Genomic DNA, 21,948 nt, shown 5'->3' on the forward strand with positions numbered 1-21,948 from the left:
TATGGTTACATACACAACAAAGCTGGGTTGTTGTTGTTTACACTCTGCAAGGCCTGTGGAAGTGAGTGACATCATAGCACTGTAGTTCTGAGGGTTCTAGATGGATGCAACAATCTCCTGTTGCTTCTATGAAGGCCATAATAGACGACATCACCAAACAGCTCCATAGTCACATACACAGCAAAGGAGAGATGTTGTTTACACCTAGTGATGTCAGTGGTATTGAGTGACATCACAGCACAGTGCTAAGGCTCCTGGGCCTGGACACAGCAGCGGCTGCAATATCTCAACGGAGAATACGTTTATATATATGTGTGTGTGTGCGCGTATATATATATATATATATATATATATATATATATGTCTCCGCCGAAATCACTTTTAAACCCATTTCCACCTTTTTTTCCCTTCTCTTCCTCTTACTTTTTTTTCACGTTTTTTTACGTTTTTCTCCTTTTCGCCTCTTTTCTGGGCGTATTATTCTTCTTTTTCTTCTTTTTTTTCGTCTAATGCATACCCCATCAGTGCAGCAATGCTTATTCAATACCGCCAGCAGATGGAGACACTGGGGGATAATTTTCTAAGGATTTATACTGATTTTTCCTGTCTGAATTTGTCGCACAGAAAGTTGCAGGCCAAATATGTGTGACATTTCTGCGACTTTAGCTTCTAGAGCATTTTTACAACATTATACATAGGTGCTGAATACATAAAAAGCGACTGTTCAGCGACAGACAAGTCGCATCGGCTGAAAGTAGGCCAGAATGTCAGTCCATGTTGGAGCAGGTTTAGATACAGTCTAAAGTATAGATCTCAAAGTCTGTGCACAGAATTTAGCAAGGGCCTCGCACCTTCTGATGCATCAGGTAGGTGCACAATAGCATAGCCTAACCCTCTGTACTTTGGTCTATATTGATGCGGGACATAGACAGCCAGCTGATGACCAATCCATTAGTGCAATGGATGGCTGGAAGCATTTGTCTTTGCCTTTGCAATACCACAGAAGCAATGCATGGTCAATGTACAGCAATGACACACCTGTGTGAACAGCCAGGAGACCCCCCCCCCCCCCCCCATGTTATGTTACATAGTTACATAGTTAGTACGGTCGAAAAAAGACATATGTCCATCAAGTTCAACCAGGGAATTAAGGGGTAGGGGTGTGGCGCGATATTGGGGAAGGGATGAGATTTTATATTTCTTCATAAGCATTAATCTTATTTTGTCAATTAGGAACATTCAGCACCCACCCGCTATCAAGGCAGCTGCCTATCATGTCATGCCCTACCTGCACAGGTGTGCTGGCTACTCAAATGATCCAATTAAGGAGGCCATTTAGTCAGCAGCAGCAGAAGTCCTGTGCCTGGACGCTCCAACAGCGGCCAGACACAAGCAGAAGCAGAAGCAGCAGAAGCAGCAGCAGCACCACCTTTTGTTTTTTGGCTGCAGCAGCAGCAAGGCCCACAGGGCTGGCTAGCTGGCTAGCCAGCAAGCAGGTAGCAATGAAAGTAGGAATCTTTCTTTTTAACCCTGTAAGGGGGTGGTGCACTGTACCCGAAGATACTGCCATATCGGGTCAATGCATAGGGCGACGGAAGCAAGCTTCGAAATCGGCCCCCGTTCTCAAAAATCCATTTAATATATGGTCCCCAGATAGGGGACGTATCAGATATTAAACTGATAAGAACAGATACTACACTTGATCTTAGCCAAAAGGCCGAGAAGCGATAACCGTGAAAGGGGCGGGCCCAACAAGGTGCCCTTCATGGGCACTATCACTGCTTGCTGTCAGGGAGGCTGCCAGACAATTTTCCATGCACACTCTGGGCTGGGGGGCAGTCAACCACCAGTACACACAGCAGAACCTAAACCCATACCATTATTGCTAAGCAGCAAGACAGGGGCCCATTGCACTCCCACGGGGCCTTTTTAAATGCAATCCATAACCCGGATTTGCCAGGAACCCTTCTTACTCCTCCTACTTGCATGTGACACTGGGCTTAGGATCTGCATAGGAAACACACACACAAGCACACACCTACCTTTGTTGCCTGCAGATGCCTCCTTGGCTGTCCCCAAACGGTATCAAACCAACACCCACGGGAAGCTGTAAGCATAGAGGACATGCCTGCACCCCATTGGACTTACCTGTGTGGGTTAAACCCGGGTTATTTGACAACCTATGGCGGTGATGGTTCTGCTCAGGCAGAGCAGTGCTGATGCTCCTCATAAAGCTGTCGCTGCTGTGAAGGTTCTAGGTGACATCACAAATCCCTATGGTTACATACACAACAAAGCTGGGTTGTTGTTGTTTACACTCTGCAAGGCCTGTGGAAGTGAGTGACATCATAGCACTGTAGTTCTGAGGGTTCTAGATGGATGCAACAATCTCCTGTTGCTTCTATGAAGGCCATAATAGACGACATCACCAAACAGCTCCATAGTCACATACACAGCAAAGGAGAGATGTTGTTTACACCTAGTGATGTCAGTGGTATTGAGTGACATCACAGCACAGTGCTAAGGCTCCTGGGCCTGGACACAGAAGCGGCTGCAATATCTCAACAGAGAATACGTTTATATATATGTGTGTGTGTGCGCGTATATATATATATATATATATATATATATATATATATATATATATATATATATATATATTTCTCCGCCGAAATCACTTTTAAACCCATTTCCACCTTTTTTTCCCTTCTCTTCCTCTTACTTTTTTTTCACGTTTTTTTACGTTTTTCTCCTTTTTGCCTCTTTTCTGGGCGTATTATTCTTCTTTTTCTTCTTTTTTTTCGTCTAATGCATACCCCATCAGTGCAGCAATGCTTATTCAATACCGCCAGCAGATGGAGACACTGGGGGATAATTTTCTAAGGATTTATACTGATTTTTCCTGTCTGAATTTGTCGCACAGAAAGTTGCAGGCCAAATATGTGTGACATTTCTGCGACTTTAGCTTCTAGAGCATTTTTACAACATTATACATAGGTGCTGAATACATAAAAAGCGACTGTTCAGCGACAGACAAGTCGCATCGGCTGAAAGTAGGCCAGAATGTCAGTCCATGTTGGAGCAGGTTTAGATACAGTCTAAAGTATAGATCTCAAAGTCTGTGCACAGAATTTAGCAAGGGCCTCGCACCTTCTGATGCATCAGGTAGGTGCACAATAGCATAGCCTAACCCTCTGTACTTTGGTCTATATTGATGCGGGACATAGACAGCCAGCTGATGACCAATCCATTAGTGCAATGGATGGCTGGAAGCATTTGTCTTTGCCTTTGCAATACCACAGAAGCAATGCATGGTCAATGTACAGCAATGACACACCTGTGTGAACAGCCAGGAGACCCCCCCCCCCCCATGTTATGTTACATAGTTACATAGTTAGTACGGTCGAAAAAAGACATATGTCCATCAAGTTCAACCAGGGAATTAAGGGGTAGGGGTGTGGCGCGATATTGGGGAAGGGATGAGATTTTATATTTCTTCATAAGCATTAATCTTATTTTGTCAATTAGGAACATTCAGCACCCACCCGCTATCAAGGCAGCTGCCTATCATGTCATGCCCTACCTGCACAGGTGTGCTGGCTACTCAAATGATCCAATTAAGGAGGCCATTTAGTCAGCAGCAGCAGAAGTCCTGTGCCTGGACGCTCCAACAGCGGCCAGACACAAGCAGAAGCAGAAGCAGCAGAAGCAGCAGCAGCACCACCTTTTGTTTTTTGGCTGCAGCAGCAGCAAGGCCCACAGGGCTGGCTAGCTGGCTAGCCAGCAAGCAGGTAGCAATGAAAGTAGGAATCTTTCTTTTTAACCCTGTAAGGGGGTGGTGCACTGTACCCGAAGATACTGCCATATCGGGTCAATGCATAGGGCGACGGAAGCAAGCTTCGAAATCGGCCCCCGTTCTCAAAAATCCATTTAATATATGGTCCCCAGATAGGGGACGTATCAGATATTAAACTGATAAGAACAGATACTACACTTGATCTTAGCCAAAAGGCCGAGAAGCGATAACCGTGAAAGGGGCGGGCCCAACAAGGTGCCCTTCATGGGCACTATCACTGCTTGCTGTCAGGGAGGCTGCCAGACAATTTTCCATGCACACTCTGGGCTGGGGGGCAGTCAACCACCAGTACACACAGCAGAACCTAAACCCATACCATTATTGCTAAGCAGCAAGACAGGGGCCCATTGCACTCCCACGGGGCCTTTTTAAATGCAATCCATAACCCGGATTTGCCAGGAACCCTTCTTACTCCTCCTACTTGCATGTGACACTGGGCTTAGGATCTGCATAGGAAACACACACACAAGCACACACCTACCTTTGTTGCCTGCAGATGCCTCCTTGGCTGTCCCCAAACGGTATCAAACCAACACCCACGGGAAGCTGTAAGCATAGAGGACATGCCTGCACCCCATTGGACTTACCTGTGTGGGTTAAACCCGGGTTATTTGACAACCTATGGCGGTGATGGTTCTGCTCAGGCAGAGCAGTGCTGATGCTCCTCATAAAGCTGTCGCTGCTGTGAAGGTTCTAGGTGACATCACAAATCCCTATGGTTACATACACAACAAAGCTGGGTTGTTGTTGTTTACACTCTGCAAGGCCTGTGGAAGTGAGTGACATCATAGCACTGTAGTTCTGAGGGTTCTAGATGGATGCAACAATCTCCTGTTGCTTCTATGAAGGCCATAATAGACGACATCACCAAACAGCTCCATAGTCACATACACAGCAAAGGAGAGATGTTGTTTACACCTAGTGATGTCAGTGGTATTGAGTGACATCACAGCACAGTGCTAAGGCTCCTGGGCCTGGACACAGCAGCGGCTGCAATATCTCAACGGAGAATACGTTTATATATATGTGTGTGTGTGCGCGTATATATATATATATATATATATATATATATATATATATATATTTCTCCGCCAAAATCACTTTTAAACCCATTTCCACCTTTTTTTCCCTTCTCTTCCTCTTACTTTTTTTTCACGTTTTTTTACGTTTTTCTCCTTTTCGCCTCTTTTCTGGGCGTATTATTCTTCTTTTTCTTCTTTTTTTTCGTCTAATGCATACCCCATAAGTGCAGCAATGCTTATTCAATACCGCCAGCAGATGGAGACACTGGGGGATAATTTTCTAAGGATTTATACTGATTTTTCCTGTCTGAATTTGTCGCACAGAAAGTTGCAGGCCAAATATGTGTGACATTTCTGCGACTTTAGCTTCTAGAGCATTTTTACAACATTATACATAGGTGCTGAATACATAAAAAGCGACTGTTCAGCGACAGACAAGTCGCATCGGCTGAAAGTAGGCCAGAATGTCAGTCCATGTTGGAGCAGGTTTAGATACAGTCTAAAGTATAGATCTCAAAGTCTGTGCACAGAATTTAGCAAGGGCCTCGCACCTTCTGATGCATCAGGTAGGTGCACAATAGCATAGCCTAACCCTCTGTACTTTGGTCTATATTGATGCGGGACATAGACAGCCAGCTGATGACCAATCCATTAGTGCAATGGATGGCTGGAAGCATTTGTCTTTGCCTTTGCAATACCACAGAAGCAATGCATGGTCAATGTACAGCAATGACACACCTGTGTGAACAGCCAGGAGACCCCCCCCCTCCCCCCCCCATGTTATGTTACATAGTTACATAGTTAGTACGGTCGAAAAAAGACATATGTCCATCAAGTTCAACCAGGGAATTAAGGGGTAGGGGTGTGGCGCGATATTGGGGAAGGGATGAGATTTTATATTTCTTCATAAGCATTAATCTTATTTTGTCAATTAGGAACATTCAGCACCCACCCGCTATCAAGGCAGCTGCCTATCATGTCATGCCCTACCTGCACAGGTGTGCTGGCTACTCAAATGATCCAATTAAGGAGGCCATTTAGTCAGCAGCAGCAGAAGTCCTGTGCCTGGACGCTCCAACAGCGGCCAGACACAAGCAGAAGCAGAAGCAGCAGAAGCAGCAGCAGCACCACCTTTTGTTTTTTGGCTGCAGCAGCAGCAAGGCCCACAGGGCTGGCTAGCTGGCTAGCCAGCAAGCAGGTAGCAATGAAAGTAGGAATCTTTCTTTTTAACCCTGTAAGGGGGTGGTGCACTGTACCCGAAGATACTGCCATATCGGGTCAATGCATAGGGCGACGGAAGCAAGCTTCGAAATCGGCCCCCGTTCTCAAAAATCCATTTAATATATGGTCCCCAGATAGGGGACGTATCAGATATTAAACTGATAAGAACAGATACTACACTTGATCTTAGCCAAAAGGCCGAGAAGCGATAACCGTGAAAGGGGCGGGCCCAACAAGGTGCCCTTCATGGGCACTATCACTGCTTGCTGTCAGGGAGGCTGCCAGACAATTTTCCATGCACACTCTGGGCTGGGGGGCAGTCAACCACCAGTACACACAGCAGAACCTAAACCCATACCATTATTGCTAAGCAGCAAGACAGGGGCCCATTGCACTCCCACGGGGCCTTTTTAAATGCAATCCATAACCCGGATTTGCCAGGAACCCTTCTTACTCCTCCTACTTGCATGTGACACTGGGCTTAGGATCTGCATAGGAAACACACACACAAGCACACACCTACCTTTGTTGCCTGCAGATGCCTCCTTGGCTGTCCCCAAACGGTATCAAACCAACACCCACGGGAAGCTGTAAGCATAGAGGACATGCCTGCACCCCATTGGACTTACCTGTGTGGGTTAAACCCGGGTTATTTGACAACCTATGGCGGTGATGGTTCTGCTCAGGCAGAGCAGTGCTGATGCTCCTCATAAAGCTGTCGCTGCTGTGAAGGTTCTAGGTGACATCACAAATCCCTATGGTTACATACACAACAAAGCTGGGTTGTTGTTGTTTACACTCTGCAAGGCCTGTGGAAGTGAGTGACATCATAGCACTGTAGTTCTGAGGGTTCTAGATGGATGCAACAATCTCCTGTTGCTTCTATGAAGGCCATAATAGACGACATCACCAAACAGCTCCATAGTCACATACACAGCAAAGGAGAGATGTTGTTTACACCTAGTGATGTCAGTGGTATTGAGTGACATCACAGCACAGTGCTAAGGCTCCTGGGCCTGGACACAGCAGCGGCTGCAATATCTCAACGGAGAATACGTTTATATATATGTGTGTGTGTGCGCGTATATATATATATATATATATATATATATATATATATATATATATATTTCTCCGCCGAAATCACTTTTAAACCCATTTCCACCTTTTTTTCCCTTCTCTTCCTCTTACTTTTTTTTCACGTTTTTTTACGTTTTTCTCCTTTTCGCCTCTTTTCTGGGCGTATTATTCTTCTTTTTCTTCTTTTTTTTTCGTCTAATGCATACCCCATCAGTGCAGCAATGCTTATTCAATACCGCCAGCAGATGGAGACACTGGGGGATAATTTTCTAAGGATTTATACTGATTTTTCCTGTCTGAATTTGTCGCACAGAAAGTTGCAGGCCAAATATGTGTGACATTTCTGCGACTTTAGCTTCTAGAGCATTTTTACAACATTATACATAGGTGCTGAATACATAAAAAGCGACTGTTCAGCGACAGACAAGTCGCATCGGCTGAAAGTAGGCCAGAATGTCAGTCCATGTTGGAGCAGGTTTAGATACAGTCTAAAGTATAGATCTCAAAGTCTGTGCACAGAATTTAGCAAGGGCCTCGCACCTTCTGATGCATCAGGTAGGTGCACAATAGCATAGCCTAACCCTCTGTACTTTGGTCTATATTGATGCGGGACATAGACAGCCAGCTGATGACCAATCCATTAGTGCAATGGATGGCTGGAAGCATTTGTCTTTGCCTTTGCAATACCACAGAAGCAATGCATGGTCAATGTACAGCAATGACACACCTGTGTGAACAGCCAGGAGACCCCCCCCCCCCCATGTTATGTTACATAGTTACATAGTTAGTACGGTCGAAAAAAGACATATGTCCATCAAGTTCAACCAGGGAATTAAGGGGTAGGGGTGTGGCGCGATATTGGGGAAGGGATGAGATTTTATATTTCTTCATAAGCATTAATCTTATTTTGTCAATTAGGAACATTCAGCACCCACCCGCTATCAAGGCAGCTGCCTATCATGTCATGCCCTACCTGCACAGGTGTGCTGGCTACTCAAATGATCCAATTAAGGAGGCCATTTAGTCAGCAGCAGCAGAAGTCCTGTGCCTGGACGCTCCAACAGCGGCCAGACACAAGCAGAAGCAGAAGCAGCAGAAGCAGCAGCAGCACCACCTTTTGTTTTTTGGCTGCAGCAGCAGCAAGGCCCACAGGGCTGGCTAGCTGGCTAGCCAGCAAGCAGGTAGCAATGAAAGTAGGAATCTTTCTTTTTAACCCTGTAAGGGGGTGGTGCACTGTACCCGAAGATACTGCCATATCGGGTCAATGCATAGGGCGACGGAAGCAAGCTTCGAAATCGGCCCCCGTTCTCAAAAATCCATTTAATATATGGTCCCCAGATAGGGGACGTATCAGATATTAAACTGATAAGAACAGATACTACACTTGATCTTAGCCAAAAGGCCGAGAAGCGATAACCGTGAAAGGGGCGGGCCCAACAAGGTGCCCTTCATGGGCACTATCACTGCTTGCTGTCAGGGAGGCTGCCAGACAATTTTCCATGCACACTCTGGGCTGGGGGGCAGTCAACCACCAGTACACACAGCAGAACCTAAACCCATACCATTATTGCTAAGCAGCAAGACAGGGGCCCATTGCACTCCCACGGGGCCTTTTTAAATGCAATCCATAACCCGGATTTGCCAGGAACCCTTCTTACTCCTCCTACTTGCATGTGACACTGGGCTTAGGATCTGCATAGGAAACACACACACAAGCACACACCTACCTTTGTTGCCTGCAGATGCCTCCTTGGCTGTCCCCAAACGGTATCAAACCAACACCCACGGGAAGCTGTAAGCATAGAGGACATGCCTGCACCCCATTGGACTTACCTGTGTGGGTTAAACCCGGGTTATTTGACAACCTATGGCGGTGATGGTTCTGCTCAGGCAGAGCAGTGCTGATGCTCCTCATAAAGCTGTCGCTGCTGTGAAGGTTCTAGGTGACATCACAAATCCCTATGGTTACATACACAACAAAGCTGGGTTGTTGTTGTTTACACTCTGCAAGGCCTGTGGAAGTGAGTGACATCATAGCACTGTAGTTCTGAGGGTTCTAGATGGATGCAACAATCTCCTGTTGCTTCTATGAAGGCCATAATAGACGACATCACCAAACAGCTCCATAGTCACATACACAGCAAAGGAGAGATGTTGTTTACACCTAGTGATGTCAGTGGTATTGAGTGACATCACAGCACAGTGCTAAGGCTCCTGGGCCTGGACACAGCAGCGGCTGCAATATCTCAACAGAGAATACGTTTATATATATGTGTGTGTGTGCGCGTATATATATATATATATATATATATATATATATATATATTTCTCCGCCGAAATCACTTTTAAACCCATTTCCACCTTTTTTTCCCTTCTCTTCCTCTTACTTTTTTTTCACGTTTTTTTACGTTTTTCTCCTTTTCGCCTCTTTTCTGGGCGTATTATTCTTCTTTTTCTTCTTTTTTTTCGTCTAATGCATACCCCATCAGTGCAGCAATGCTTATTCAATACCGCCAGCAGATGGAGACACTGGGGGATAATTTTCTAAGGATTTATACTGATTTTTCCTGTCTGAATTTGTCGCACAGAAAGTTGCAGGCCAAATATGTGTGACATTTCTGCGACTTTAGCTTCTAGAGCATTTTTACAACATTATACATAGGTGCTGAATACATAAAAAGCGACTGTTCAGCGACAGACAAGTCGCATCGGCTGAAAGTAGGCCAGAATGTCAGTCCATGTTGGAGCAGGTTTAGATACAGTCTAAAGTATAGATCTCAAAGTCTGTGCACAGAATTTAGCAAGGGCCTCGCACCTTCTGATGCATCAGGTAGGTGCACAATAGCATAGCCTAACCCTCTGTACTTTGGTCTATATTGATGCGGGACATAGACAGCCAGCTGATGACCAATCCATTAGTGCAATGGATGGCTGGAAGCATTTGTCTTTGCCTTTGCAATACCACAGAAGCAATGCATGGTCAATGTACAGCAATGACACACCTGTGTGAACAGCCAGGAGACCCCCCCCCCCCCCATGTTATGTTACATAGTTACATAGTTAGTACGGTCGAAAAAAGACATATGTCCATCAAGTTCAACCAGGGAATTAAGGGGTAGGGGTGTGGCGCGATATTGGGGAAGGGATGAGATTTTATATTTCTTCATAAGCATTAATCTTATTTTGTCAATTAGGAACATTCAGCACCCACCCGCTATCAAGGCAGCTGCCTATCATGTCATGCCCTACCTGCACAGGTGTGCTGGCTACTCAAATGATCCAATTAAGGAGGCCATTTAGTCAGCAGCAGCAGAAGTCCTGTGCCTGGACGCTCCAACAGCGGCCAGACACAAGCAGAAGCAGAAGCAGCAGAAGCAGGAGCAGCACCACCTTTTGTTTTTTGGCTGCAGCAGCAGCAAGGCCCACAGGGCTGGCTAGCTGGCTAGCCAGCAAGCAGGTAGCAATGAAAGTAGGAATCTTTCTTTTTAACCCTGTAAGGGGGTGGTGCACTGTACCCGAAGATACTGCCATATCGGGTCAATGCATAGGGCGACGGAAGCAAGCTTCGAAATCGGCCCCCGTTCTCAAAAATCCATTTAATATATGGTCCCCAGATAGGGGACGTATCAGATATTAAACTGATAAGAACAGATACTACACTTGATCTTAGCCAAAAGGCCGAGAAGCGATAACCGTGAAAGGGGCGGGCCCAACAAGGTGCCCTTCATGGGCACTATCACTGCTTGCTGTCAGGGAGGCTGCCAGACAATTTTCCATGCACACTCTGGGCTGGGGGGCAGTCAACCACCAGTACACACAGCAGAACCTAAACCCATACCATTATTGCTAAGCAGCAAGACAGGGGCCCATTGCACTCCCACGGGGCCTTTTTAAATGCAATCCATAACCCGGATTTGCCAGGAACCCTTCTTACTCCTCCTACTTGCATGTGACACTGGGCTTAGGATCTGCATAGGAAACACACACACAAGCACACACCTACCTTTGTTGCCTGCAGATGCCTCCTTGGCTGTCCCCAAACGGTATCAAACCAACACCCACGGGAAGCTGTAAGCATAGAGGACATGCCTGCACCCCATTGGACTTACCTGTGTGGGTTAAACCCGGGTTATTTGACAACCTATGGCGGTGATGGTTCTGCTCAGGCAGAGCAGTGCTGATGCTCCTCATAAAGCTGTCGCTGCTGTGAAGGTTCTAGGTGACATCACAAATCCCTATGGTTACATACACAACAAAGCTGGGTTGTTGTTGTTTACACTCTGCAAGGCCTGTGGAAGTGAGTGACATCATAGCACTGTAGTTCTGAGGGTTCTAGATGGATGCAACAATCTCCTGTTGCTTCTATGAAGGCCATAATAGACGACATCACCAAACAGCTCCATAGTCACATACACAGCAAAGGAGAGATGTTGTTTACACCTAGTGATGTCAGTGGTATTGAGTGACATCACAGCACAGTGCTAAGGCTCCTGGGCCTGGACACAGCAGCGGCTGCAATATCTCAACGGAGAATACGTTTATATATATGTGTGTGTGTGCGCGTATATATATATATATATATATATATATATATATATATATATATTTCTCCGCCGAAATCACTTTTAAACCCATTTCCACCTTTTTTTCCCTTCTCTTCCTCTTACTTTTTTTTCACGTTTTTTTACGTTTTTCTCCTTTTCGCCTCTTTTCTGGGCGTATTATTCTTCTTTTTCTTCTTTTTTTTCGTCTAATGCATACCCCATCAGTGCAGCAATGCTTATTCAATACCGCCAGCAGATGGAGACACTGGGGGATAATTTTCTAAGGATTTATACTGATTTTTCCTGTCTGAATTTGTCGCACAGAAAGTTGCAGGCCAAATATGTGTGACATTTCTGCGACTTTAGCTTCTAGAGCATTTTTACAACATTATACATAGGTGCTGAATACATAAAAAGCGACTGTTCAGCGACAGACAAGTCGCATCGGCTGAAAGTAGGCCAGAATGTCAGTCCATGTTGGAGCAGGTTTAGATACAGTCTAAAGTATAGATCTCAAAGTCTGTGCACAAAATTTAGCAAGGGCCTCGCACCTTCTGATGCATCAGGTAGGTGCACAATAGCATAGCCTAACCCTCTGTACTTTGGTCTATATTGATGCGGGACATAGACAGCCAGCTGATGACCAATCCATTAGTGCAATGGATGGCTGGAAGCATTTGTCTTTGCCTTTGCAATACCACAGAAGCAATGCATGGTCAATGTACAGCAATGACACACCTGTGTGAACAGCCAGGAGACCCCCCCCCCCCCCCATGTTATGTTACATAGTTACATAGTTAGTACGGTCGAAAAAAGACATATGTCCATCAAGTTCAACCAGGGAATTAAGGGGTAGGGGTGTGGCGCGATATTGGGGAAGGGATGAGATTTTATATTTCTTCATAAGCATTAATCTTATTTTGTCAATTAGGAACATTCAGCACCCACCCGCTATCAAGGCAGCTGCCTATCATGTCATGCCCTTCCTGCACAGGTGTGCTGGCTACTCAAATGATCCAATTAAGGAGGCCATTTAGTCAGCAGCAGCAGAAGTCCTGTGCCTGGACGCTCCAACAGCGGCCAGACACAAGCAGAAGCAGAAGCAGCAGAAGCAGCAGCAGCACCACCTTTTGTTTTTTGGCTGCAGCAGCAGCAAGGCCCACAGGGCTGGCTAGCTGGCTAGCCAGCAAGCAGGTAGCAATGAAAGTAGGAATCTTTCTTTTTAACCCTGTAAGGGGGTGGTGCACTGTACCCGAAGATACTGCCATATCGGGTCAATGCATAGGGCGACGGAAGCAAGCTTCGAAATCGGCCCCCGTTCTCAAAAATCCATTTAATATATGGTCCCCAGATAGGGGACGTATCAGATATTAAACTGATAAGAACAGATTTTTTTTTTTTTTTTACATTTTTATTGAAAAAACTCAAAAACTTAAATACATCACAAAAAATGTTTACAATACATCAAATACTGTTTTCCATAAATGTAAATTCCACATAGCTAATGCTTTTTTCTGCCCATATCTCTTTTTATCAATTAAATAGTACAAGTAAACTTCACTGTATATCATCTTCAAACATTCTTTTTCACAAATAAAATCTCTTTTGAAGACAAGGATATTACGAACTTTCCATAATACATTTTTTGTACAGTTGATAAAAATCCACAAAATTCTCTCTTTTTCTTTCGTAACTCCATCACTTTTGCCATATAAAACAACTTCATGATTTAAAACTTTTAGACCTGTTAGGAATTTCAATAAAGAACCAATTAGTCTAAAAACCTTTTGTGCAAAATAACAATTCCAGAAAAGGTGCAAAACAGTTTCATCTATATTGCAATTTTCCCGGGGACAGACACATACAGCATTTAGACCTCTTCTATATTGGAAAAATCTTACCGGAAGACACTCATGGATAATCATCCATGCTAAATCCTTGTGCTCATTAAAAAGATATGGCTCGTTTACCTTTTTCCATATTTGTACACACCTATTATAAGAAAAATTAGAGACCATACATATTTCTTCTTGCAAATTTAACTGTACTTCTATCTTGCGAGCATCCCTCAAGGTTAACAAGTCAAAGTCTTTAAGGTTATACATACGTATAATTTTTTCTAAGATGGCATAATGTTTAGGCGGAGTTAAAAGTACAGGAGAAGATAATGATAAAAACACCCATTCTCTTTTTCTAAAAATATGTCCCGCAGAGTACTTTAAAAAACAGGACCATACACTTTTCATAAAAAGTCCCCTAAAACACCAACTAAAAAACCTTAAGTATAAAAATTTTCTAATACAGGGAACCTGTTTTCCTCCATTTTTTTGTGACTTATACATAGTATCTCTTTTTAATTTTTCTGCTTTAGAACTCCATAGAAACTCAAAGAGAATCCTCTGAAGTTGCCTAGACATAAGTTCATTAGGAGGATAAATCATATTTAAATAGAGCATAATGGGTATTAGCATAGCCTTAATCACCAAAATTTTACCTTCTAAGGATAATTTCCTAAGGGACCAAAAGTCTACCTTTTTCTTTACCTTTTCTTTTACCATTAGCCAACTTTCCTCACCATTGTTATTTTTATCAAAGATGACTCCAAGGATTTTTATTTTTTCTGACTGTAATTTTAGGTTTGGTATTTGCACGTTTTCCCATTTACCTATATAAAAACAGTCACATTTAGATAAATTAAGTTTAAAAGCAGAAGCTTTACAAAAGAAATCAGTAACATCAACAACTCTTTGTAAAGAGAAGGCACTTTCACAAAAAACATTAATATCATCCATATAGCCACACACTTTAAGGGTGGCATTATTACCTCCAGGAACTGGCACTCCTTTTATTATTTTATCATTCCTTATTAAGTTTAACAGAGGTTCTATTGCACATATAAACAGTATAGGAGACAGAGGGCAGCCTTGCTTTACCCCTGATGATAAATTAATAAAATCTGTAAGGAAACCATTTATTAAAATCCTGCTAAAAGAACCTTTATATAAGAGAGCAATTTGCTTAATAAATATGTTAGGAAAACCCATGCGTTGTAAAACCATCCATAAAAAACAATGTGATACTCTATCGAACGCTTTATGAAAATCTAGAGATAGAATGGCTAGATTTTGATTCCGCTCTTGCTGATACCATATGACGTCCCTAATAGCATTTAAAGGTTCAGCTACACTCCTTCCTGGGACACCACATACCTGATCCACATGGATGACCTTGTACAAAAACGGCTTCATTCTGTTAACAAAAATTTTTGACATAATCTTATAATCAACATTAAGAAGCGTAATTGGTCTCCAATTTTCTAAGCTGTTCCTATCCCCCTTTTTGGGGATCAGAGACACTATACCACTCCTCCAAGATAAAGGTAGAACATCAGAATTAAAAGCCTCCTTAAAAATATTAAGCAAATCATCTTTAAAAATGTCCCAAAAGGTTTTATAAAACTCTACAGGAAGTCCATCAGAACCTGGTGTTTTACCTGTGGATAAACTTTTAGCAGCAATTTCTAATTCTTGGCATCTTACTTCTGTGCAAAGTGCATCTTGGTCCTCCTTACTTAAACCACAATCTAAAGTGCTTAGGAGAAAATTAGCAGCAGATATATCAATGGGTTTCTCATTAAACAGATCTTGATAAAAGGATTTAGCTTTGGATAACATTCCTACATTAGTAGTTTCATCCTCAATGTTAATCATTAACTTTTTTGTTTCCATTACCTTTTTAAAAAAGAATCTTGTACACTTTTCATCCTTCTCTTTACATTCAACTTTGGAGTTAAAAATTATTTCTTTCCCTTTGTTAGTTATAGCCTTCTGAATATCACTTTTAACACTTAAAATCAGATCGTCTACATATACACCCAGCTCTTTGAGTTGATAATAGGTTTGTAGTTTTGTGTTAAGATCTCTATACCATTTCAATTTCTCTTTTGTTTTTTTAACACCCATCTTAATAAAATACTCTTTAAATTTTACCTTGCAGAATTCCCACCATGCTAAAAGAGAATTAAAATTAGTCCTTGAGTTCTGCAATTTTTTAAAAAGATAGATAAAATTACATTTAATTTCTTCATCTTCAAGCAAAGAGATATTCAGACGCCAGACTCCTTTGGCTCTGCAAACCCCATCAAACTTACATGTAGCAGATAAAATCTTATGATCTGAAAAAAAGGTAGAAGTCAATTGCATATTCCCATAAAATGCAAATCCAGAAGCAAAAATATAATCAATCCTTGACATATAAAGGCTATTCCCCCAGGTATACCCAGGGTCATTAGGGAAAGAGGTTCTCCACAAATCTTTTAAATTAAAATCAACTATAAAATCCTTTAGTTGTTTTTCAGTCTTATCTTTCCTTTGTTCAGATCCTCCAGCCCGCTCCTCTCCTGCCATTATACAATTAAAATCACCAGCGATGATAAGCGGGGATGAACCCGGTAAATAAAACTGAATTTTCTCTAATAAATCAGATCTTTCATCCTTATCTGGAGAGGCATATACATTTAAAAGTCTCATATTCATGTCATTATAAATAATATGAACGAGCAGGGCTCTACCGGGTACAATGTCTGTGAAGGAGGTAACTTTATACTCACTGCTCTTGAACAGTATGCAAACACCAGTCACTTTCCTCTCATTATCCCCTGACCACACAGACGGGCCAAGAGTCCATTCAGATCTCAAAGATGAATAATTGATATCATAATCAATGGCACATTCCTGTAAAAATAAAATGTCTGTAGGCAAAGAAGACAAGAAAGAAAATAAAGCAGCCCTCCTCTCTGGGCTCTTCAAACTCCTCACATTGAAGGAGGAGATATTAACACTTGGTAGCTCCTGGGTCATTCATTATCCTCAGACAAAGAACCCCAATCTGTAGGTGGTGACACAAATTCCTCAATATTAACAGGGTCGGATGCTGTTATAACCTTTTGGCAGACAATCTCCACGTTCCCCTCGTCCGCACTAACTCGACCACTCCTTTTGATGTTAAGGCCCTTTTCCTCTTTCCGGTCTCTGCTTTTCCTCTTTCGCCGTTCTTCTACATCCATCTCCTCTGTATCCCTTCTGGGCGGTCCAGGACCCTCAACTTCCATGAGAGGAGAACCCCTCACTTCTGTCTCAGGTCCCACGACCTTCCCCGGGGACACAATGCTTTTGGAGACATGAGCCACAGCAGGTATCACAGGAATTCCGGTAGCAGAAGACTCAGGCATCACTTTCAGGGTGTGGGTCTTAGGCACAGGCACAGCATCCATGGAGCTCTTCCTCATCGAGGGACCAGCCGACGTAGCCACAATATTGGCCCAGGAGCGTTGAGGACAATCCTTAAAAGCGTGTCCTTTCTGCTTACACACATTACACAGAATCTCATTTTGACAGTCCAAAGTGGTGTGGCCTTTTTGGCCACATCTTTTGCAAATAACCACTTCCTCTTTGCAAGATTCTTGTGTATGACCATATTCATGGCATTTCCTGCAATAATACGGCATCCCAGGGTAGAATAAATAGCCACGTTTACGCCCAATTAAAAAATTTGCAGGTGGGCGACACAGACCTCCAATTCCTCTCACATCTTCTCTGAACTTAACAGCAAACTTATGCTTTCCAGTCCAAAAGTCCATTGCATTCATTATTTTATGAGAGTATTTGACTTCCGCACAATATTGGTTTAAAAATAAGACAATGTCTCTTATATCCACGTATGGATCGTGCATAGTAACCACCAGTGGAACATCGCCATTAGAATATAGAGCAATGAAAACAAGTCCTTTCATATCCTCCTCATTGGCAAGCTCCCGAACTTTCTCAAACATATGGTCACATGCAGATGCGGAAGTCAAGGTAAGAATGAAAAGTCCTTTACCTGGGTCTTTTAGGCAAAACACATCTTCTCTCTGAATGTGCAATAAATCCAGCATAATTCTCTTGACAAAAAATTCCAAAGTCATCTTCTCCTTTTTCTCCTCATCCACTTCAATACGGAAGGTGTTCTTAATCCGAGTTTCAGTATGCGCAGCAAACCTAAGGGTCGCCATGGGGGATCGCCTTCCCGTTCTTTGTAAGTCCTCCTCCTATAGCAGCATGAGGCTTAAGACGGCTAAAAAACCGCCGATGCCTCAAGGCCGAAGGTTCGACGAACTCAGAGCCCCTTGACAAGATACAAGATCTTAGCCAAAAGGCCGAGAAGCGATAACCGTGAAAGGGGCGGGCCCAACAAGGTGCCCTTCATGGGCACTATCACTGCTTGCTGTCAGGGAGGCTGCCAGACAATTTTCCATGCACACTCTGGGCTGGGGGGCAGTCAACCACCAGTACACACAGCAGAACCTAAACCCATACCATTATTGCTAAGCAGCAAGACAGGGGCCCATTGCACTCCCACGGGGCCTTTTTAAATGCAATCCATAACCCGGATTTGCCAGGAACCCTTCTTACTCCTCCTACTTGCATGTGACACTGGGCTTAGGATCTGCATAGGAAACACACACACAAGCACACACCTATCTTTGTTGCCTGCAGATGCCTCCTTGGCTGTCCCCAAACGGTATCAAACCAACACCCACGGGAAGCTGTAAGCATAGAGGACATGCCTGCACCCCATTGGACTTACCTGTGTGGGTTAAACCCGGGTTATTTGACAACCTATGGCGGTGATGGTTCTGCTCAGGCAGAGCAGTGCTGATGCTCCTCATAAAGCTGTCGCTGCTGTGAAGGTTCTAGGTGACATCACAAATCCCTATGGTTACATACACAACAAAGCTGGGTTGTTGTTGTTTACACTCTGCAAGGCCTGTGGAAGTGAGTGACATCATAGCACTGTAGTTCTGAGGGTTCTAGATGGATGCAACAATCTCCTGTTGCTTCTATGAAGGCCATAATAGACGACATCACCAAACAGCTCCATAGTCACATACACAGCAAAGGAGAGATGTTGTTTACACCTAGTGATGTCAGTGGTATTGAGTGACATCACAGCACAGTGCTAAGGCTCCTGGGCCTGGACACAGCAGCGGCTGCAATATCTCAACGGAGAATACGTTTATATATATGTGTGTGTGTGCGCGTATATATATATATATATATATATATATATATATATATATATATATTTCTCCGCCGAAATCACTTTTAAACCCATTTCCACCTTTTTTTCCCTTCTCTTCCTCTTACTTTTTTTTCACGTTTTTTTACGTTTTTCTCCTTTTCGCCTCTTTTCTGGGCGTATTATTCTTCTTTTTCTTCTTTTTTTTCGTCTAATGCATACCCCATCAGTGCAGCAATGCTTATTCAATACCGCCAGCAGATGGAGACACTGGGGGATAATTTTCTAAGGATTTATACTGATTTTTCCTGTCTGAATTTGTCGCACAGAAAGTTGCAGGCCAAATATGTGTGACATTTCTGCGACTTTAGCTTCTAGAGCATTTTTACAACATTATACATAGGTGCTGAATACATAAAAAGCGACTGTTCAGCGACAGACAAGTCGCATCGGCTGAAAGTAGGCCAGAATGTCAGTCCATGTTGGAGCAGGTTTAGATACAGTCTAAAGTATAGATCTCAAAGTCTGTGCACAGAATTTAGCAAGGGCCTCGCACCTTCTGATGCATCAGGTAGGTGCACAATAGCATAGCCTAACCCTCTGTACTTTGGTCTATATTGATGCGGGACATAGACAGCCAGCTGATGACCAATCCATTAGTGCAATGGATGGCTGGAAGCATTTGTCTTTGCCTTTGCAATACCACAGAAGCAATGCATGGTCAATGTACAGCAATGACACACCTGTGTGAACAGCCAGGAGACCCCCCCCCCCCCCCATGTTATGTTACATAGTTACATAGTTAGTACGGTCGAAAAAAGACATATGTCCATCAAGTTCAACCAGGGAATTAAGGGGTAGGGGTGTGGCGCGATATTGGGGAAGGGATGAGATTTTATATTTCTTCATAAGCATTAATCTTATTTTGTCAATTAGGAACATTCAGCACCCACCCGCTATCAAGGCAGCTGCCTATCATGTCATGCCCTACCTGCACAGGTGTGCTGGCTACTCAAATGATCCAATTAAGGAGGCCATTTAGTCAGCAGCAGCAGAAGTCCTGTGCCTGGACGCTCCAACAGCGGCCAGACACAAGCAGAAGCAGAAGCAGCAGAAGCAGCAGCAGCAAGGCCCACAGGGCTGGCTAGCTGGCTAGCCAGCAAGCAGGTAGCAATGAAAGTAGGAATCTTTCTTTTTAACCCTGTAAGGGGGTGGTGCACTGTACCCGAAGATACTGCCATATCGGGTCAATGCATAGGGCGACGGAAGCAAGCTTCGAAATCGGCCCCCGTTCTCAAAAATCCATTTAATATATGGTCCCCAGATAGGGGACGTATCAGATATTAAACTGATAAGAACAGATACTACACTTGATCTTAGCCAAAAGGCCGAGAAGCGATAACCGTGAAAGGGGCGGGCCCAACAAGGTGCCCTTCATGGGCACTATCACTGCTTGCTGTCAGGGAGGCTGCCAGACAATTTTCCATGCACACTCTGGGCTGGGGGGCAGTCAACCACCAGTACACACAGCAGAACCTAAACCCATACCATTATTGCTAAGCAGCAAGACAGGGGCCCATTGCACTCCCACGGGGCCTTTTTAAATGCAATCCATAACCCGGATTTGCCAGGAACCCTTCTTACTCCTCCTACTTGCATGTGACACTGGGCTTAGGATCTGCATAGGAAACACACACACAAGCACACACCTACCTTTGTTGCCTGCAGATGCCTCCTTGGCTGTCCCCAAACGGTATCAAACCAACACCCACGGGAAGCTGTAAGCATAGAGGACATGCCTGCACCCCATTGGACTTACCTGTGTGGGTTAAACCCGGGTTATTTGACAACCTATGGCGGTGATGGTTCTGCTCAGGCAGAGCAGTGCTGATGCTCCTCATAAAGCTGTCGCTGCTGTGAAGGTTCTAGGTGACATCACAAATCCCTATGGTTACATACACAACAAAGCTGGGTTGTTGTTGTTTACACTCTGCAAGGCCTGTGGAAGTGAGTGACATCATAGCACTGTAGTTCTGAGGGTTCTAGATGGATGCAACAATCTCCTGTTGCTTCTATGAAGGCCATAATAGACGACATCACCAAACAGCTCCATAGTCACATACACAGCAAAGGAGAGATGTTGTTTACACCTAGTGATGTCAGTGGTATTGAGTGACATCACAGCACAGTGCTAAGGCTCCTGGGCCTGGACACAGCAGCGGCTGCAATATATCAACGGAGAATACGTTTATATATATGTGTGTGTGTGCGCGTATATATATATATATATATATATATATATATATATATATATATATATATTTCTCCGCCGAAATCACTTTTAAACCCATTTCCACCTTTTTTTCCCTTCTCTTCCTCTTACTTTTTTTTCACGTTTTTTTACGTTTTTCTCCTTTTCGCCTCTTTTCTGGGCGTATTATTCTTCTTTTTCTTCTTTTTTTTCGTCTAATGCATACCCCATCAGTGCAGCAATGCTTATTCAATACCGCCAGCAGATGGAGACACTGGGGGATAATTTTCTAAGGATTTATACTGATTTTTCCTGTCTGAATTTGTCGCACAGAAAGTTGCAGGCCAAATATGTGTGACATTTCTGCGACTTTAGCTTCTAGAGCATTTTTACAACATTATACATAGGTGCTGAATACATAAAAAGCGACTGTTCAGCGACAGACAAGTCGCATCGGCTGAAAGTAGGCCAGAATGTCAGTCCATGTTGGAGCAGGTTTAGATACAGTCTAAAGTATAGATCTCAAAGTCTGTGCACAGAATTTAGCAAGGGCCTCGCACCTTCTGATGCATCAGGTAGGTGCACAATAGCATAGCCTAACCCTCTGTACTTTGGTCTATATTGATGCGGGACATAGACAGCCAGCTGATGACCAATCCATTAGTGCAATGGATGGCTGGAAGCATTTGTCTTTGCCTTTGCAATACCACAGAAGCAATGCATGGTCAATGTACAGCAATGACACACCTGTGTGAACAGCCAGGAGACCCCCCCCCCCCCCCCCCATGTTATGTTACATAGTTACATAGTTAGTACGGTCGAAAAAAGACATATGTCCATCAAGTTCAACCAGGGAATTAAGGGGTAGGGGTGTGGCGCGATATTGGGGAAGGGATGAGATTTTATATTTCTTCA

General features: G+C 43.7%; 7 non-coding genes across 7 annotated transcripts; all 7 read right to left on the reverse strand.

The window, feature by feature from the left end:
* Positions 1–1,538: 1,538 nt before the first annotated feature.
* On the reverse strand, positions 1,539–1,729 carry LOC130312644 (U2 spliceosomal RNA). The gene has a single exon (XR_008860741.1). It is a non-coding gene; the product is annotated as a U2 spliceosomal RNA (small nuclear RNA).
* A 2,104-nt stretch (positions 1,730–3,833) lies between these two features.
* LOC130312645 (U2 spliceosomal RNA) lies at positions 3,834–4,024 on the reverse strand. The gene has a single exon (XR_008860742.1). It is a non-coding gene; the product is annotated as a U2 spliceosomal RNA (small nuclear RNA).
* A 2,094-nt stretch (positions 4,025–6,118) lies between these two features.
* LOC130312646 (U2 spliceosomal RNA) lies at positions 6,119–6,309 on the reverse strand. The gene has a single exon (XR_008860743.1). It is a non-coding gene; the product is annotated as a U2 spliceosomal RNA (small nuclear RNA).
* A 2,093-nt stretch (positions 6,310–8,402) lies between these two features.
* Positions 8,403–8,593, reverse strand: LOC130312647 (U2 spliceosomal RNA). Its single transcript, XR_008860744.1, has one exon. It is a non-coding gene; the product is annotated as a U2 spliceosomal RNA (small nuclear RNA).
* A 2,085-nt stretch (positions 8,594–10,678) lies between these two features.
* On the reverse strand, positions 10,679–10,869 carry LOC130312648 (U2 spliceosomal RNA). The gene has a single exon (XR_008860745.1). It is a non-coding gene; the product is annotated as a U2 spliceosomal RNA (small nuclear RNA).
* A 2,090-nt stretch (positions 10,870–12,959) lies between these two features.
* LOC130312591 (U2 spliceosomal RNA) lies at positions 12,960–13,159 on the reverse strand. Its single transcript, XR_008860701.1, has one exon. It is a non-coding gene; the product is annotated as a U2 spliceosomal RNA (small nuclear RNA).
* A 6,832-nt stretch (positions 13,160–19,991) lies between these two features.
* LOC130312649 (U2 spliceosomal RNA) lies at positions 19,992–20,182 on the reverse strand. Its single transcript, XR_008860746.1, has one exon. It is a non-coding gene; the product is annotated as a U2 spliceosomal RNA (small nuclear RNA).
* Between the last annotated feature and the right edge of the window lie 1,766 nt (positions 20,183–21,948).

Source organism: Hyla sarda, unplaced genomic scaffold (assembly GCF_029499605.1).
Source record: "Hyla sarda isolate aHylSar1 unplaced genomic scaffold, aHylSar1.hap1 scaffold_172, whole genome shotgun sequence".
NCBI lineage: Eukaryota > Metazoa > Chordata > Amphibia > Anura > Hylidae > Hyla > Hyla sarda.